At 39.8% G+C, this 20,902-nt stretch overlaps 1 long non-coding RNA gene across 1 annotated transcript in view; it reads right to left on the bottom strand.

The window, feature by feature from the left end:
- Nucleotides 1-20,195, bottom strand: part of LOC126648710 (uncharacterized) — a 348,496-nt gene extending 328,301 nt beyond the window's left edge. Inside the window, exons 1-2 of the long non-coding RNA XR_007630882.1 lie at nucleotides 19,917-20,195; nucleotides 87-205 (exon numbers count right to left, since the gene is read on the bottom strand). This is a non-coding gene — a long non-coding RNA (uncharacterized LOC126648710). The remainder of the gene's footprint in view (nucleotides 1-86; nucleotides 206-19,916) is intronic.
- Between the last annotated feature and the right edge of the window lie 707 nt (nucleotides 20,196-20,902).

Below are 20,902 nucleotides of genomic sequence, written 5' to 3'. Positions count from 1 at the left end.
CAACTTTGCCTGGCTTGTTCTGCCAATCTGATTTAAGACTGAGGGTGTGCATTGGGAGGTTGCAGCACAGGCATATGCTTTCCTACCTGTGACCCCTGGAATTAAGCTTCTCCTCTACAGGACTGAAAGTTGTCAATACCCATTCATTTCAGCAAGAGTTTGAGAACACGGAGTGATGTTCCTGGTACCTTCCCTGAAAGCGATCCTGAAAGAACAAACACAAACGTGACACTAAGGGATTGAATGCCTTGTCTGTCTTGAGAGAAAATTCTCTGTTTCATATGTTGCCCTTTTCATTTCATTTCAAACCACACACATTTTTTCCAGATTAAAGTGTCTTCATCTGCAGTCAAATAAAAACATTTTGATATTCAATGCTTTTTTAGATTCATACCCTTTGAAGTCTGTAGAGGGCCATTAAAAACTGTCAGGTATCCTCCTCATTAAATGTGGCTCTACAGATGAGCATAAGTTGTAATAGGTTCTTCTCGGGAAAATTGCTATCATACAAGCATCATATTAGGGCAAAAAAACAAATTAAAACCCTCTTAGTCAGAAGCTTATCTAGGCTTGAATTAACAGCCTGCGCATCCAACTTCCCATTTGCTCTGTGCACCCTTGCTGCAAATGTTCAGCATTTCACGCTGCTCCTGTAATTGTGTCGAAAAAGGCCATCAGACTCTGAGCACTGTTTCCCATATTTCTGAATTACATTTATAGACTAAGGCACTCCAGGGTACAGCGCACGCTTATCTTTCTGCACTTTAAAACATGGCAGGGGTACCATAGTCCTGGACTAACGATGCATTAGTAGAGTCATGCGGTGACAAATTGCATAACACCTGCTTTTACTAGGCTTAGCTCTAGTCTGCTATTAGTCCCTTGCTTTCGTGAACGATGTATTTTCCTGTGAAAGAATAACATAAAACTCGGTCAAGGTGGAGCTGAAAAAGCTTCAGAGAATGTCACTGTCAGCAACCAGGAAGGACAAAAACTTGAAAGCACAAAGTTTACACACAGGAGACTGGTGACACCTCACACCATGGCCTCTGTCACTTCATGCACCACCACAGAGCAGAGGTTTTGGACTATCACAAGGATCAGGCTGCCTATCTGCAAAGGTTAAACCCCATCCATTTGCATCACAGTCCACATAGCCAAACCAGAGGGAAAAATGGCATCCTGCAGGGTCCCACACCACTGCACTATTGCTCTAAAGGCAGCAGCAGCCATTTAACCCTGTATGCAGAGATATTTTGGAGCACTCAGTGTTGGATGCTCTTGAAGGAGCAAAGTGCACAGGCGTGGTCCTGGGGTCATGGAATGGGGAGGGTAGAGTGGTGTGCAGCAGGAGCCAGCCCACAGTATGTTCCCAGTTGCCCCTCAACCTCAGCACTGCGCTTCAATAGAGGGAAGCGCCTTTTCAGCGATGTGGAACCATAGAAGAGACTGGGACAGCCCCTGTCCAGCCACACTGGCAAGAAACCAAGAAATGCCAGGCCAATTCCAGCTTTGTGTGGTCACACTCGTGGAAAACAGTATCAAAAATTAGGTCTTTCACTGCGCTGTCCTGCAGCAGGATGAAGCAGAAAATAAAGCTGGGCCTGTCAGGAGAGAGAGAGCAAACCAAACTTCTGGGACATGGAGAAGTACTCTAACTGAGGACTGAAACTCAGGAGCAACAATCCCAGGGCTGATGAAAAATATACTGAACAAAACAGTGGTGTGCATCCAAATAGTTTAATGTTATTATTAGATCTTGGAAAGAAATTGGAAAAAAGGGAAAGAGCAAGGGAAAAGCATTCAAACAGCAAGAGGAAAGGTAATGACAATACGAAAGGCTGAATATAAAACAGTTCAAGTTGAAGCACGCATTTAACCCCAGCACCAAAAGGGCACATCTGCCGGTGCTCTGGGACGCCAAGAAACTTCCTTATGGTGTCTGCTTGGAATTTATAAGATAAAATAAGACACCAAAATAAGCATATCTGGTTTTGCTCAGCACAGAATGCAAATTATATTTTCACTGCACAGAGGTGACACGCATAGGTAGACAGTTTTCGTGCTTTTGAGTCACAGGAAATAAGGCTGTACTAGAAACCAGTGGTACAACAAACTAATAAGCTAACTAACAAGCTAACAGGAGGCTGGGGCAGCTGAGTTAAGAAACATAGAGAAAGCAGTGCTGTCACTATTCTCTGAGACTTGTATGCAACACAGATAACCCAATGTTACTCAAAAAATTACTCTCTTAAACAATCTGCAAATCTTAATTAACTGCAAGATCCCTGCTGTGTTGCTGAGCATTGCTGCTGTTTCCTCGACATGGCCAGTGAGGTGGGGCCTCCTCCAGAGGTCATTCTGGCTCTGGTAGATGAGGCACTGGACAGTCTCAGAGAAGCAAAAATGTATTCCCAAGCCACGCACAGCTTCATTTTACAGTGACACACACACATTTCCCGAGCACTACATCTTCCCTTTTCACCAACTATAAAATGTTGATACTTACAAACCTCTGTAATTATGAGAAGGGCTAGGAGGCACAATGCAAGTCTGTAAAGCATCCTGTGATTTTCCACAAGAGATGCCATAAACACAGTTACAGTTCTGCAAATAGGGAGGACAGGCATCTGCCTCCCTGCTCTACCCTGCCTAAGGAGCTCTCCTTCACAGAACATTCTGAGAGTTGTGCTGCTGATTTCAGTAAGGTTGTTACGCCAGGAGGAACAACTTTCTGTTTAAGGCAGTGGCCTGGATCCCAGAGAATTCTACTCTAGCTCTGAGGCTGCTGCTGATTTCTTACTGGCTTTGACTTAGCTGTTTAATCTTCCTGCACTTCAGTTATCCCATTAGGAGAATCAGGAGATAACCCTTTTAACTCACATGGGTGTTGTAGGTGCATTCAAGTTGCTGAAGAGCTCTGATACTAAGATGATTTAGGCTATAAAAGTACATAAGTGTATTAGGAAATCTGTAGCTAGCTGATTCCTATTTCATAACACCCACTAAAACTGGCATATGGAGTTCTTAATCCGTAGATAAATTCATTTTAATCCCCAAATCTAGTCAATGGCACTGGTTTACTTCGAGATCAACACACACACACAAATCTAGCTATCCCAAGCCATCTGGATAGTACTGGGTTAAGAGAAGACAGAAAAAAGTGAGAAAAGAAATTTTAAAAAATGAAGAAATAAACCCATTTAATTATAATCATTCATAATTCATCAATGTTTCAGCTGGTGTATTTAAACTTTGCACAAGTAGATCCTTGCATAAATTCCCACGTGCAAAATGTCAGTCATGCTAATTTAGTTTCATAATTCGGAGGCCAGTTCAGGGACACTGTACTTCAAAAGTGTATGGTGAGTTTCAAGCTGAACTATGAACAGAAGAAATGTCTTGAATTAACTAATTGTGTGGAGGTTTTTTACACTGTAGCAGATCACATTTTAACAAAAGCAGCAAGGATACTGAGGAAAGAATCCTACAGAGCAAAGGGGATATAAATTACAATGACAAGAATATAACTACTAAAAACACTGACGTAAAGAAACCACATCATGTTAGATATGAAGTGTCCTCTCACAGATCAAACTGCAGCCTGAATATAGTGAACTTAGTGGAATGAGTATCACTCTTGTAGTATGACTAATGCAATCATCTCATTCATGTGACCTGACAAGAGCTTTCTGTATGTGAGATTTAAGGTGAGAATTTAATAACATCTTTGAGCTAGAGCTAATGTCATCTGGCACTTTAAATCTCTCCAATGGAAAGTTATCAGCAGATAAAAACCTTTTGTTGAGTTCAGTTAGTGATTCAGAGAGGTAAATTTGCTGAAATGTCAAGACTGAAATGAAAGGTAGTGTTAACATTCATTCTTTTGCAATAAAGAATGAATTTAGAAGCTCAGGAAGGCTGGTACACAGGGTCCTAGATAAAACCAAGCACAGCCTGGGCAGATGCTATTTCTACCTCTGTGTTTCACTTTAAAACTTATCAAGAGACAAAATAAAAATAAGAACAAAAAGTTGGCTATTTCACAACTGGGTGTCTTTTAACTAGATAATTAGCTATGTCCTTCTAGTTGTCTGAGGCACTTTGATGCAGACAAATATCCATGTGGCAGTGGCAGAAAACAGTAAAGTATACTTCGTTTGGAAACAAAAATAAGCCTTAAACTTTGAAGAATGAGAGAACTAGGCTTTTATCTCCAAAAACTTTTCTACTGTGAAGGATCATGACTTCTAGTCTCCCCACAACCTGGATTTGATGGCAAAGTTCATCAGATCATTAGAGGAAAGAAACTGGCTTTTTAAATGGGATAAAAAGATACCATCATTAGTATTTCAAAAATTAGCAAGGGATTTTTTCAATGCTTGATTGAGTTGTCTTGCCAGGAGATACTCAGGCCTATGTATATTGCCAGTAGCAGCAGCAGAAAAAGGGAATAGAGCCCATGGAATAGTTAATGATCAGGGGCACGGTTTGAATGACAACACAAAATAAAATTACTGATTTTCTTTTATAGGTGAATTTCTAGATGAAATAAAGCCAGGGCCTTCATCAAACTTGACACGAGAAAAGCATTTGATGAAATGCCGCGTGGGAAAATATTTATTAAGCAGAAAAAGACAGGGATTAGTGCAAGAAATATAGCAGCACTGGTTTAAAAAGGAAGTTCCTGGGCAAAATGGAGCTGACTGTGGGTGCAGCTGAAAAATCAATGTGAACCATTTACATCTCATATTTTCATATAATGACTTGAGTTTAAAACAGGACTGAGCTACGACACTTACTGAGGGATGTCATTGGTAACGATGAGTATTATCATACTGTGTGGGAAGTACCTGACACGTTCAAGAACAGGAGTAGAGGAATTGATTTCAAATTGCCTAGTACAAAAGTGGCATCGCCTTGCACTTACAGTCTAGAAACAGGAAGCCTTTCTCTAAGCTGAGAACTCATTAGTCAGTGATGACAGAAGGGGAAAAAAGGCCTGGGGGTATTCATGGAAGACAGGATGACTGAGCCATGGTGTAAAGTGTAAATACAGTTCTTCTTGTCATCAGGTAAAACATTTCTGGTAGAAACAGGGAAGTATCAGTGTCATTGTACTCACAGATGTCACTGAGCTACCAACTGCAGTACGCTTCTAGGTAGCTGTATTTAAACAGAGAAAAATAATTTGAATCATGAGTAGGTGATTAGAATAATTAAGGAAATTAACAACTTCATCTTCAAAAAGGATGCTAACAACAGTGGAACAAAGGCTTTAGGAGATATGAATGCTGTCCACAAGCTTAACAGAGAACAAACACCTACTAGGAAAGATGGTGATTTATGTTAAAAGACAACATGGGCACAAAAAAGCATCTATTTGTCATGATCACGGATTAAGACAAAGGTCAGAAGAGAAGACAGGCAGAATAGCCATCTTCTTGCAGGAAAGTGGTAAAAAGAACTCGAAAAGGAACAAAAACTCCTTCTGGTTTTAAAGTGCAGTGTGATACTATATCTGGTACCATTATACGACATAAGTACTTGCAAAACAGAGAACTTGCCTCATCCCAGGTGGTCCCTTCCTGTCCCATATGTCTATGCATTGCTCTTAAAAAAAATATTTCCCTCCCCTCCCCCTATTTGCAGGCCCAAATACCAATAGTTGGATTTAGCTGGTGTTCTGAAATCTGTGGATATTTAAGAGCTCACAAAGGACATTCCTTTGCTTTGTACACAGTTTTCACAGCTCTTCTTTCTGAACGAGCTGAATTATAAATACTGATACAAGTACAGAAGCAACCTGATAAAGTGCTGGTATAAATCAAACAGGTGAAACTGAGACTTTAATCCTGCTAAAACTAAGCTTGTTACCAGAAAATAAAGCACCCTAACAGGAATGGATTACTTTGGCTCTAAAAAAACAAACAAACAGACAAACAGATAAAAAACCTTGTTACAAATTAATCCAGAGGAAGAGAAAATGTGAAGCAAGGCAGAGATTTTCTCACCAAGAGAAACTCTGCTACAGCTGGCAGAGCCACGCCAGTAGAGAATTTGAGTGGGAGGAGCCTTCTTTCCAAAACCTTCCCTTCCTGAACTGTGTGAAACCAGTACCACAGCAAGACCACCTCTGGATCCCCACAGCCCACTCTGGAAAAGAAAAGTGGGGACTTAAAACAAGGAGAAACATGTTGTAGGGCCTCTATCGTCTCTTCAGCATTGCTTCATCCATCTTGTCTGGTTTTGATTCCTCTTTGGTTTAAATGTGGCTGAATTGTAACTCTTGGCTAATTATAATTCTGTTAAGTGAACATTATGGGCTTTTTCTCTTTACAGAAGTCACTCCAGAATGTCACAGAACAGTGTTAGTTGGAAGAAACCTTTAAAGGTCATCTAGTTAACCAGAGCATCATCAGGAACAGGATATAAGGAACCTCAAGGCCAAAGGGAAGCCTTTAATTTGCATATTCCAAGAAATGTAATAACAATTTATGAAGTTGCATTAACAAGGAGTGAGAGGACAGTATTTTAAGGGACCTTGTGAAATTTTTCTTTCAGTCTTTATTCACCGCACGTGTAAAATATTGAGCCAACAATGCTAACTGTGCATTAGCTTTGTGATTAACTTTTGATTCAGTCATGAGATTGAATCTACCACTTAAATGCAGAAGGGTTCATCCAGAACTTCAGGTAGCATCTCAGACAAGCAGGGATTTCTACCAGACCATGTGTCTTTATAGAAGTAAGGCTCAAGGATCTGCTTTTAAACCTAGACCTGCAGAGCAGACTACCATACCACTACCTACCCCAGCTACAGTTGTGGGGACTCAACTCCTGACATGGTTCAAAGGGTGGGTCTTCTTCTCTAGAAGGAGCAGCGCAAAGCCCCACTGGGCTATCTGAAACAGAACAATGGCCATGCTACTGATGGATTCCTGGAGTACTTACAGAGGCTTTGCACTAATTGATCTGAAACTCTTCTCCTACTCCACCAAAAAGATAAAATCCAAGCAAACCCTTCCCTTACAGCACATTCAGTTTATGCCCCAAACCTGGGCTCATAAGGATGAGTACTCTGCTCATTCTGAAACAGCCTCTGCCTTTCCCCACCCTCCCTGTTCCTCTGCACAGGCATTTTGCTTCAGTTGGACAGGAGCCACCCAAGAGGTACAGAACCCAGCAGGGAAAATAATGACAGAGAAATAAACCCCATTTGTCAGGTTAATTTGGTTATATATTTGACAACTCATTTAATTTTTAAACATAAAAATGCACACTCTATGGATGCAGCTTCCCAGCAGCTGGCCTTTCTTTTGATTTGTCAACCTATTGAGAAGGCAGATATTTAAGTCTTTAACCACCTTTCTCTGGAACTATACTGAACCCTTAATCAATTCCATTTTTAATAGCTGTTTAACATCCCAACAGGAGTGATTTTATAGGCTAGTTTCCAACTTTCTCCACTGACTATTGAATCAACTAATAAGAGTTCGTGTTTTCAGTCATGTATGTAAAGAAACTATAAATGGGTCCTTATTGTCACAAATGTATTCCTGTAATATATTGGGTACTTCTGTTCTGATCCAGCAATGCTGAGATGAATGTCCTTCACTTCAAGGACACTTCTCTCAATTGAGTAATGATCTCTAAAAGATGGGGATAATTAATGTGCCTAAAGTTATGTGTGTTGTTAAACTCTTTGCCACAACAGGTGCTGTGCTCAGGTGCACTTGGACAGGATCCAGATACTTGGAGCTAGTAGACTGAAAGTATAGCAGACAGTCAAAAATCTCCTTTTTTTTTGTGAATCATAGCTGGAGTTCCTGATTGAGGTTCAAAGCCTGTGTAATCACTGCAGCTATTTAATGATCTTATCAACAGAACCCGTATTTTTTAATCCATGCCTTTCTCATTTGTGAGGTACCCAGAATCGGAAACTAGGCTCCTGTTATTTATTCTTTCCAGTGATCTTTCCATATAATCTTTACACAAAATTTCATAAGCTCCTCTAATTAGACCAGAAGCATTTCAAGCCATGCAATGCTTTGCTCTGTCATCGCAGTAGATGTAGAAAGAAATTACTCTCTGGGCTTAAATATTATGTGGCTATTGCTGTCTTAAACAGGAATGATGGTTTTGGTGAGATCTTGAGCCAGAAATCTCATTTTCTGTCTGCTTTTATAACACAGCAAAATGAGCAGTCATGAGGTAAGCCTATGACAGGTTAGAAATGAGAAATTTTAAGGGCTATTAAACTTTTTAAAAATGTTCCCTGTGGAACGGCATAAACTTACTTAGTGCCTCTATTTCTGTAATTGTGATATAGTGGGAGAATTTGCAGTGTTCAGTGGTTTATTCAGTGAACTGCTACAGCTTGGTAGTAACCTTGGCTGACATAAAAACCAGGAGGGATATCACAGCATCTGCACACCTGAAACAGGGTTTCAGATTACTTTGTGCCTACTACATTTTAGTTAATGTTGGTTTGCAGTCTTGTTTTGCTTTAAGATTCTTTGTTGTTAATTTTTGGTGGTTAGTCTTCTTTTAAGAATGTGTTGTTTGTTTTCAAATTAATTGGACAAAAAGTGGAGCTTGAAATAGAGGCTAGATAACTTTTTCCCCAATCTTTGGGTAAAATCAGAGCCATACAAAGCAATATTAGTTTGCCCAACATATACCACCCAGGTGAATGTAGTCGGGTGAAGAAATTAAATGCTAAAGGTCGTAGTTATTGATGTCTGCTCAAATCCAAGCAATGCATAGAAATGAGCATGGCCAGGTCATACTTTGCACTCGTATGCAAGTTAGGTTTTGCAACACAGAAAAAGAACATGAATCCAAAGGAAAAGAATGAGTCCACCCCAAAAATTAAGCAGATGGGAAATATCTGTATTGGGCAGTGAGAGGCACCTTCTAATCATCCGAGCTTTGAATCAACTTTTGGGGCAGGACCTGCATCTATAACTTGTGCTCTGAATGGCATGTATAATTGTTGTTGACAATAGAAAATTTATTCTAGATTTATACTGAGGTTACTGAGAGCAGAGGCCAGTTTTTTAATATGAAATAGGTCTCCCAAGAGGCACTGCTGGGTGGCAGAGAGTGAGAATTTGCATCATGTAAGCTGCAATGACACTGACGTCAGAAAGCGCTCTGTCAGCATTCTCAGAAAAAAGCAGGCACGAAAGTGTTCAGATTTTGATTTAGCATCTGAAGCATTTGGCAGTGGAAAAAGAGTTTGGATCTGGGCATCAAGAAAACTGTACAGCTCTTCGCCTTTCTGACCCAGGTCCTGCCCCACCATCACCACCCAGTATAAACACCTGTATCGACACAGATCCCACATCTGACCAACACCTTTTACAAGGAACAGCGATGCAAATCATATCTGAGCACTCTAATACACACTTTCACAGGTGGTTCAAGCTTGTTGGGAGAAAAGCTCGGGAAGTTTCTCAGCCACATATCTCTATAGAGGGTGCAAAATTTGGAAATGACTTGGCAACCTCCTTGTGCTCAAACAAGAATGGAAATGGGTAAAAAGAATTAGCTGTGCCCGTACAAGTAGTAGCAGCCATCTTCTGCTTTATTTCAGCACAGGTCTGGGCTCTAATGTACACCTCTGCAGTAGCACAAAGGAGCCATGAAGCCATGCTGGCTGACAAACAAGAGATTCCCCTTGCATGGGGAATTCATACACTGGGAAGTCAGAAACACCAACTCTGTATCGTTCTTCCTCCCTGCGGAGGTGATGTAGGCAAGTGGTGGCAGCAGCTCACTGCTGCTGGAACAGCTGCTTGGAGCCAGTGTCAACCTGGAAGATATTAGAATAATCTTAAGGCTGCTTTGAATCATTCCAAGAGCTGAACCAGCAGGCTTAATATTGCACACTTGCCCCTCTCAGACCTACTGTCAGGATTTCCTTTTCCACAACTCAAATCCTTCCTCACATAGAAAAAAAGCCATAGGTGCAGATTATCTGCTCCAGAAGACAGAGCTAAGAGGCTACTGAATATGTCCAGTCCTGGATTTGAGGGAGAGAGAGAGGGAAGATTACCCAGGTAATTTTCTACCAGCATATTTTCTTATTTCATGAGCAGATCTTTAGTAAGTGACTGACAGTGCTTCAGGCACTTTAACCAACTTCTGCCCTCACTTAATGCCAAGTCTACCCAAATCCTTTGCTTCTGCCAATCAAATGTCAAGTGTGCCTTCCAAAGTTTGTCTTGGAGTAAAATCCATCATTTTCCCCATACTGATTCAGAAACCCATCCAACAGAGCTCTCCCGATCAGCAGGAGGGGAACAAGATTTTCCTGGAATAAAGCTCTTCATTAAAGGACTTCTCCTACCAGGGAAGCATAGTGTGGTTGCTACAGCATGTAATTAGAAGTCAAAGGACTAAAGCTTAAATAAAATAGCTGTGTGGCTGAATTATTAACTTCCTCAGTTATTAATTTGCAATATATACCGAATCAGTGAAAATACCTGAAGCGCTATAAAATGTTGAAAAGCTTTATGGAGGTGACCATTTTAGTAAACACTTATATAAATGAAATAGAGAGCTGATAAATTTTGATCTAAAAGAAAAAAAGTGCACCTGTGGTGGGACTTTAACACTTTCCTCCCTCCATACTTGGAAGACGTTCACTTGTAACACAAGTAAAAGTTGCTGTCTATTACTGAACAATATTGTTATTTGAATTAATTTTTTAATAAGCCTGAAAGTGTATCTGGCTATCATCAGACAAAATTTATGAGCATTTGGGCCCAGGATTCTTACACTAGAGCAGAGAAAATAATTTTCATCTTCTACTGAAAGCCTTCCCTAATTTGTCAAAAGAATTAAAGAGGGGGAAAAAAGTCCTCAGAAAAAGGATAAAAGTTACAGCAGAGACCAAAAAAGCACATTCATTAGACTAAACCTTTCACTTGGTAGCATATTATAACCATTGGAAGCAACACAGACATCTATTTTCCCTTTATAAAACCCCAGTTTCATTTAATGAGCCATTTAAGGACAACTGTGTGCACTTTTGGGCACCAGAATATAAAAAAAGACATTAAGCTATTAGAGAGTGTCCAAAGAAGGCCACAGGGATAGTGAAGGGCCTCGAGGAAAGGCTGTATGAGGACTAACTGAGGTCATTTGCTCTGTTCAGCCTTGAGAAGAGGAGACTGAGGGGAGATCTCACTGCAGGTTTCAACATCCTCACAAGGAGAAGCAGACGGGCAGATATCAATCTCTTCACTGGGACCAGTGAGGAAATGGCATGAAATTGTGTCAGGGGAGGTTTAGGTTGGATATCAGGAAAAGATTTTTCACCCAGAGGGTGGTTGAGCACTGGAACAGGCTCCCCAGGGAAGTGGTCACAGCACTAAGCCTGTCTGAGTTCAAGAAGGGTTCAGCACTCTCAAGCACATGGTGTGATTCTTGGAGTGTCCTGTGCAGGACTATGAGTGAGACTTCAATAATCCTGATGGGTCCCTTCCAACTCAGCATATTCTATGATTCTATGATTCTATCACTTAAAGTCAATACAAACAACAGAATCTCAGCATGGTTGAGGTGTGAAGGAACCTCTGAAGATCACCTAGTCCGACCCCGTTTTTCAAGCAAGGTCAGCAGAATGCTCAGGGCCGTGTCTAGTCTAGTTTTGAATACCTCCAAGGATGGAGACTCCACAGTGTCTCTGAGCAACCTGTGAAAGTGCTCACAGAGAAAAAGTTATGCTTAAATGAAATCTCTCGTAACTCAACCAGTGCCCATTGCTGCTTGTCCTGTCACAGGGTACCACTGGGATAGTCTGGCTCCCCCTTCCTTATTCCCATCAGGTGTTAATACACACCTGGAGAGATCCCCTCTAAGCTTTGTCTTCAAAGAGTGGAAAATCCCAGCTCCTCGAGTCTCCCCACATATGAGAGATGTCCCCATTCCTTAATCGTCTCTGTGCTCTTTTACTGACCTCATTCTGGAGTATGTCTATGTTTCTCCTACACCAGGGAGACCAGGAGTGGACACCACTCCAGGTGTGGGCTCACCAGTGTTGAAGAGAGGCAGAAAGGTTTACATTTGTCAAATCCTCAGTAAGTATACTTAAACAAGCACATTATTTTTCCATATTCTTTACACCATGATCAAATAGCACCTTGGTACACGGAACTATAAAACTGTGCACCTTGGCTGCTACATTCACAGGACACAGGTCCCATGGAAATGCTGTCCCATCAGAGCCTACAGAACAACCCAGCTGGAGTGGAGGTTGCAGATGGAGGAAGAGCAGATGCACTAAACTGCAGGTATGTGTAAAATAGCTTCTTAAACACACCTTTTGTACTTTACTTTTTAGGAGTCAGCAAACACAGGGGTCTGAAAACAATCCCCAGAAGTGGTTAGCTTTGTCCCAGGTCAGTCACAAAATAATATAGAAATGGTATTGTTCTTACAACCACAATAGCACGTGCAGCTGGAATAATTTAGTAAAGAAATTCACATGTCTGTTGTAAGGCACCAATTTGATAGTGCATCTTAGGTGAACTGTGTGAACATCATTGTTCTAAAGAAATAGTGAGATTAATTATGTATTGTTGAAGTAGGAACCCAGATGACGCTACAGCCCTCTGTGCCACGTACTACACAAACACACATGAGAATGTCCTCAAAGAACTTGCAAACCTAACAGAGCAAAGGAAAACAGTATTACACAGTTTGGAAAGATTAACTGTTTCCATCCAAACAGCTCAACAAAGACTCAAACTTTCCAAAGTGTCTGAACTATTCTTGTGTACAGATACAAAAAATCTATACCTTGCAGGATTCTCCTTTAAGACCTGGCCAGAGCTCTGAAGCATAAGGATGCTGCAGAATACTATAAGGCAAGAAAACAAGAATCCAAGACTCAAGCCCCTGAGCAAAATTATCCTCTAATAATCCTATGAGATTAAAACACCTAATACCAAAATCATGGGTGAGAAAAGATATTTTTCCCCTGACATCACAAATGACCTTAACTCCCAACTTCAGTTCTAGAAATTTTCCAGAACTATACTTATCTCTGACATTTCTCTGTTTGCCTTTGCCTTTTGCTGTGATGCTATTCAGGTCTTTCTTGCTGTTCAAAACAGATTCCAGTAAGAGAAAGAATGGTTTTTGAGAAAGAAAAAAAGATATGTAAGAAAGAGGGAACTATGCACAAGATGCTCAGGGCTATAGAAGGAGCGCAAAATGCTAAAGGTGATGAAGAAAGAACAAAAGATCATCTTTTTGTCACAAGCATGAGGAACCAGTACATTTTGGATGGAGTTCCTGAAAAAGCCAAGCAAAATCAGGACAAGTAAACAATGCAAGAACTTGGGAACAGGGTAAAAAAAAAATTAAACTATTCATAGCAATTTATAGAGAATACCACCAGGTTACAATTCACTAACAAACAGCACAGGAGGCACAACATAAAACAGACAACCCTATACAGGAAACAACAAATATAGGAAAGGCTTCGTCTTAGCATCATAACATAGCTGGGGTAGCTGATGGAGTCCCTTAGCTATGGAAAATCTTTTATTTTGTGGCTTTCCCTGGGATCATGCATGTCCTTCAGGGCAAGAATGGATGTAAGCATTGGAGAATCATTTGTCCCATGGGTGGACTTAACATGAGATAAGCTGAATGGTGTAGAAGCACATCTAGCATGCTTGGAAAGGAGTAGGGACTTGAGGGCTTTACAGCAGGTTTATGGAGACTCAGACAGTAAGACAAGGGTCACCTTGTCTTTTGGAGTGCAAGACCTCTTGAGACAATACATACTTCCCTAATCAGTAAATAAACAGCAGGGAACAATGAAGTCCTGACTTTTACAGGCCTGAAGAGGGGGAGTAGGGGGAGAGTGATTGAGCAGGTTATTGAATAAAATTTGCATCTTACAAAAATACCACAGGTTTCAGAATCAACCACTGCGGGCTAGAGAAAAGAGGCCTGCAAATAAGTCAGAAAATACTTGATTTAAAGATCCATCTCACTGGCAAATGGGAACTAATGTCTCACTATTGCACTGACGTGTTTCAAAAGTAAAAAAAAAAAATATTTTCTGCTACTGTCACAGTGTCAAAACAAATATCTGTATATTTCAGCAGATGTCAGATATTGTAGAGGCGTATACATGCTTGCAACTTTAAACATAAGATTTTCTAAAATTGGAGACATAATCTGTTGCCCTAATTGCAACATACACATAAATCTTGGTTGGAGGAAAATGTGCTGATTTAATCTTTCTCTTTTTCCACAAACAGAACCTTACTTCCAAGTACAAGTAAACTAAAAGAATCAGTGGCATCTTTAGATAGATCCAGGCCCATGTCTGGGTGCTATTATTTTTCCTTTTCATACTGTTATTTGCAAATCTAAAAAGAGTGTTACACAAATTATTGTGTTTGTATTGCAGCTGAGGGTAATAATAGTATCCTTTGCTGAGACTAGATAATTTCTCACTCCTGATGATACAGACTATTTTTCCACAAAAATAATATTTGTGGAAAGAGTCCCTCACTGACATTTATTTAAATACTCTGTAGAATCAAGTGCTCATTTTTGTTATTGTAGTCACGGCCTCAAGAAAAATACAGATGTAGCTGAAGCGTATTAAGCCAAAGACAAGGTTCTTCAATAAAGTATCCATGTGCAAAACAAATCAGAAATTACACCTCTACTATAACAACCTTAGACTTCTTTAGGGAATCCTCACAGAGATAGGTCTTTAAGACGGACCTTTAGGTATACACACATCAAGAAAATGCATGCCCTGGAGATTTGTTCAAGAAGGTGCATTAATTTTTGGTTATATGACCAACAACTCAGAGTTTGACCCTGAAGCTAATGCTCAAGCCACTTCCTTCCACAGCATCAGCTGACACACAGTTGTACCCCACATAACTCTAAAAGTAGCAGTCAGTGAAAATACGTAACAAAAAGGGGCAACACATCTTCCTTGGTGAGAATCATGAGGGAATTTGTGATATACCAGAATATCTTCCCCTTTTGTCCATCACCCAGATCAGTTTTCCCATTCTATATTCAATTATCTTTTATGTCACATGTCATTCAACTTAATTGTTTTAGCCAAAAAGTTAAAGGGGCTCTGAATAGCAGCAGCTCCTCTGTCAAGGCAAAGGGCTGTGGCTCTGCTGAAGTCCTCAAAACCAAGATGCATTTGACTCTGTTCAAACTCTGACCTGGTGTTTGTACAGTAGCAAACTGCAGCAAAGGGGTCACTACCACGTTCTGTGTCAGGTGTGAAAGCAACAATGGCTAACAAACATCGTTCTATTCTTTTCCCAGGCTGCTGCATTATACATCTGCCTTTGTGGATTAAAACCAGTTTTCTCTGTATCATTGCATTTATTGTAATCTTTTTAGTAAATTGTAACTCTGAGTTGTAATCTCTTGGGTTGAGTTCTCTCCCCAGTTTACTTTTAAACCAACACATCTGCTCATCTCAGAAAGAATATAAGTTGAGCAAGAAGAGACACAAAGAAACATGATAAAGGTGATTAAAGTTTGGTACAGCTTCCAAGCGAGGAACAACTCATACATTGTGACTCCTTAATCTGAAAAGAAAAAAAAAAAGGGATAATAGAGATGGGGCATAAGAGGGGTTGGCAAAATCACAAAAGGTATAAAGAGAACAGGAAACAATTGCTCATTTTCCTTTCTAGTACAAGAACTAGCGGGCATCAAACAAGTTTTGGGAATGTACGTTCAAAACGAAGTGTGCATAGCTCAGCTGTAAAAGTTGTTGCCAAGCCTGTGGAATGCTAAAAATACACTGGAAAAACTAATCAGAAAAAAAAAAATTAATGGAGGGAAAAATGAATGAATCCATCAAAGGCTCTTAAAACATGAAGACAGCGTACCAGGCTGAGGACCTCAAACCACGAGAGACTGGAAGAGTTTACCAGCAAGGAGGACCAAACACTTGGCACATCCTGTATATCTGTTCAATGTAAGATGCTGTGCCACATGGATCAATGCAGTCAATTTAATGGTCTGTTCAACCTCTTTCAAAAAGGGTCCATGATAGGGAAGCAGAGATTTTCTGCAGGCTCAAGGGTCTGCAAGGAGGGCATTTAACTACATGCTTAATTCTAAACTCATTCTTCAGTCTTATTAAATTTAATAGAACAAAGGCACAGGCATAAATCCTTTCTTAAACTGAGGTGTTTTCTGGGATTGGAGATCTTATTATTGCTATTCATGTCAAAGTTTTTGCACAGCTGTCTTCTGCCTCTGTTATCATTTTCCCATGTTTAAAAAAGCAAAATGTGCACAGTGTTGCAACCATTTATTAAGGGCAGACTGAGTGCACACTTCTACGACTTAATTACATCAAAGCTTTCTTGCCAAAACTGATTATAGCTCCCCTGTATTGCACGGGAGTTTGCAACTGAAGATTCTTATCACCTGTGAGGAACAAAATATCTTTATCCACAGTTTCTAATATTCACTAATACATAATTTTTCATATATTTCACTGTGACACTCTAAGTGAGCAGATACAAACATCCCAAAGCATTTTCTTAAAAAAAAAAATTATTTATAACTGTCAGTGAGCTTCAGGTATGCTTTTGCTTTAAAAGTTCACTAGTTATGTTCCATTTACAAGATATACAGGAAGAAAAAATAAAGACCTAAAGGAATTTGTGTGTTCAGTGATGCTAATGACTAAGACTCTGGTCATGTTTTCTAGATTTAATAATACATCCTCTAGCCTTTTGGACTAATCAAATGAAAGTAGGGGATTTATGTTCCAGTGTGCTTTAAGAAGAGGGCTTAGCAGACTCCCAAAGTAATTTCATTTGACATTCAAAGCTATTTGATTGCAGTTTCTGAACATTTCCACCACATTTGTATTCAGTATGTGGTAATCTGAGTTTTGTCATGTTTTGAGGCTGACTAATACATGGTATTGGTCTTTTCCTTCTTTTATTTCCTGTTCTGCAGTGCTGATTGCTTTCATATCACTAAGGCAAAAACATTGTGAGTACATTCCAAATTGCTAACATTAGAAAAATCCCAGAGTTACCAGCATATTGGAGACTATTATGTAGTATTTAGGGAACTGGAATTTAAGGGGAAAAAATTGAAGCATTGTTGTATACTAATGGTAAGCAATTTTCTGCCAGTGCAAATTTTGCTAGGACCATGCAAAAGCTGCTGCTAATATATTTTCAGAAGACAAAATGCTGATGTAAGAACATTTATGAGATTGCATTATTCTGGTGATTTTATTTTTACTAATATGATATGGCACAGCTGACATAAAGGCAACTTTAATCCTCTTTATACTCGTCTTGCACTTTTTAATCATCTGTACATGAGGTACACTCTGCTTTATTATTTGACTGCAGAGAAAACTAGCATCTTCAACAATTTCTAATGGTTAAAGGACTGGACACTTACAGCATGGTTGCAGAGTCGGACAACCAGCTGTCGCCTGACCTGATGATGTGACAAATCCAAGAGACTGTGAAGATATTCAAAAATACTAAACCCACCATCACTAAGTTTGTCAGCCTTCCAATCATCACAGAAATTTTGACAGGACAGGGACTTTTTAGCTCTCTAGGAAAAGCACGATCTGTAGTCAAGTGGATGCTCCAGTTCACATGCCAGATATTTTTGCACTCAGAATTTCTAGCCTACCTTCATTCCAGAGCTGCCCTAAAAGTCATTAAGGCAATAAAAACTATACAAATATTTCATTATAAATGCTCTCATCTTCTCACTGCAACTGCTGCCAGCCCTTATTATAATGGTAACCGAAATAGGACTTCTGCAACTGCAGGGCACAGAACTGGATTTATCTTTGTCTGGGTAACACAGTTCTTGTGAGTGAGAACCATCCAAACCTTGTTTTGCAGACACAAAAAAAATCTCGAGGAAGAAGACTTTCTCATTCTACTGGTACAGAGGAAAGTAAATGAAAGCTAAAAAAAAAAAAAAAAGGTGGTAGTTGCTGTATACTTCCTATTCACTGGTACAGGCTTTGCAACAGCACTGGTGGCTCAGTCAGATGGAATGGAGTGGAATGGAATGGAGTGGAATGGAATGGAATGGAATGGAATGGAATGGAATGGAATGGAGTACCAGACTGGAAGGGATCTCAAGGATCATCTGGTCCAACATTTCTCAGCAAAAAGCACAGTGGGAGTTTTATGGTTTGCTAACCCCAGTTCTCAGATATCAACTGACTTCAGAAAGCTGAAGTTCCTGGTGACCCACTGTTCTGGGGGCCTCAGAACAATCATGTTCATACAGGTCTCAATGGTTTCTGTGCTGTCTCCTCCCTCACCCTCCATCCAACATTTATCAGCATGTGGACTGTTGACCAGTGTTCCTGACAAGGATCCTCTTTGCAGGCTGCTCCACCCAGAGCCAGCAGGTATCCCACAGGACCATCCCAAGTGCTGCTTCCTGAGCAAAAAAAAAAAAAAGAGATCTGGGAAAGGTCCACTCTTTACTTTTTCAATAACCAGCCCCTTGGAAAAGAAAGATACAGACCTCTGAACTGGGAGTCAGTGAGAGAGAGGGTCAGAAAACCTCAATTTTAAGCAGACTTTTGCTTTGAGGATTTGGGAAGGGTAGGCTGGTCTTTCTCACGTTGCAGAAGCACTAGCTCAGGGTGCTCTGTCATGCAAGCAGGAAAACAAAATAGCTTTTAATAAATGGGATAGGTCAATGCCTTTATTACCACTTCTGTACCTAACTATTGTTCTGAACCAAAAGCAATTAAAACAGGGATTATACTTCGACAGCTGCATTTGTGGTGATACGTATGCGTAGCAGAACTCTGTCATGCTTTGGGAAGCTGATCCATTTTTTAACACCCTGTTATAATTAGAAACGCATGATTTACAATGAATTATTTATTTGATTAATTTAATCCTTTTTTCTTTTCTATCAATGAATTGTCCACAGACAGCATGTTGAATTCTTGAATGCATTTTTAATTTAAATAATATTTTTGATGATTAGCTCCAGGTCTGTAAGTTATTCATCATTTGCTAATAATCACAACTCGGAATTTGTCCAGTGGCATGCTATTTTATGAGGCTCAGAAGACATATGTACTCTTTCCTCCTCCTTCTTTGGAATAGTATAGCATTACAAACACTTTATAAGCTTAGATTAATACATATACAGTCTTAGATTGTGTTATTGTTAAAACTTGAATTAAAAAAAAAAAAAAAAAGAACTCCTGATGCTAAGCTTTATTGTTTAACCTTAATGCGATTTGCAAGGAAATTAAAGAGAAAATCAGAATAGGAAAAAAATGCTTCCGGATATTTAGAAAATAAATTCTGGGAAATAAGAACCAAATATTAGGCTAGAGAATGATCTGGAGAAGTCCAATGCTAGATAATTCTATGCAATTTGTCAAACCAGGTGTTTTCAGTGTTTTTTTTTTCTGAAGAATCCATCTTTTAGTCAGCACAAAAGACAATTCCTAACCTGCTTCCAGAAACATAGACAAAAGCAGTTACAAACATGGAAATCCAACTTAGCCATGGAAGATGTATGATGTTATAATATATGTTACCTCATGGTAAAAATACCTTCTCTGTCTCATCTCATACAGCCTAAAGCACCGCTGCACAAAAATCTGCTATCCAAACAACACTTAACCCAAGATAAGAATGCATTTATAATTTGAGTAATTTATTTGGTGTCAATTTCCTGCTCTGCAGAGACTCATTACTTGCAAATAGCAAATATTCACAAGTTGCCATGGTGCAATATGGCACACTTTCCGTGAGGTACAGGCCTCCAAGCCTTCCTCTCCACCTCTCACATACAGCACTTATAGTTACAACACTCACGTTTATATGACTGTTAGTACAGAACTGTGTTGTTCTTACCAGGTGAAGAAGTTTTTAAGCCTCAGGCTATTTTTAATCTTCTGGATGTTTTTAAACCTTGAGAAAGGATGCTCTGTTAATTTCCCATTATAGTCAGCAGGAGTGAAGGCAGACGATGTAATAAGCACACAGCCGATTGCACATAGGATGACTTGTAAACTTGTCTGTAAATTCTGCCACAAATTATTAACAAGCAGCTGCAATGTTCTTACCAAGAAAAAAACCCCTACTTACATAATAGTTCATCGTGATAGACGCTGAGCGTTCATACAGATGTATTTTTAGCCGGTTCCTATGGAAACATGACTTATGTGATACCACTTTATGTATATGTTACTTATAAATAACTTCTGACCCCATTGGAGAATTTCAGCTACCTCTGACAATGGTGGAGTCCTCTAGTTTGTGCAAAGGAGCTGGGTAAACAAGTAGTTGCCCTCACTAGAGAAAGACCACTGGGTGAGCTCAGCCTGTATTAGCCACCCGCAAGTGGCTGAATTACCACGAAACACATATCTGTGGGAAACATCATTAGTCTAGATACTTATAGAAATTCTTGTCTGAAAAGTACAAGATATTCCACTGCCCCAGAATTAGTTTAAATCTTGAACAAAAGAGATGACCATAAAGCGGTGGTTTTGGTTAAGGCATATAATCAGAAAAGCTTAAATCTGCTCTTGCCTTTGACTTACAAAGCTGCTGAGCATGCCTGACTCTTGAACCTGCAAGCACAAATATAGAGGCATAACTTCAAGGCACGCAAGAATACACTGTTTAAGTAGGTTGAGAGAGACTTGGTGCTCATAATCTCCTAAAGAACCCTTCCTTATATTCCTTAAAATCTATCCAAGGCCTGGATGGTCTGCAAAGTGTCCCTCCCTGAGCCCATCAGCTTCCGTTGCTCTTTCCCTGCACCGCCATTATCTTTCCAATCTCATGAGGGTAAGCAGTCTGGGAAGCAATTCAGTCACAACAGTCACCTTTAG

This window comes from Myiozetetes cayanensis, unplaced genomic scaffold, assembly GCF_022539395.1.
Source record: "Myiozetetes cayanensis isolate MyiCay16 unplaced genomic scaffold, myiCay2020 scf1, whole genome shotgun sequence".
NCBI lineage: Eukaryota > Metazoa > Chordata > Aves > Passeriformes > Tyrannidae > Myiozetetes > Myiozetetes cayanensis.
Note: the sequence above shows the minus strand (reverse complement) of the source record. Positions and strands in the feature narration are given on the sequence as shown.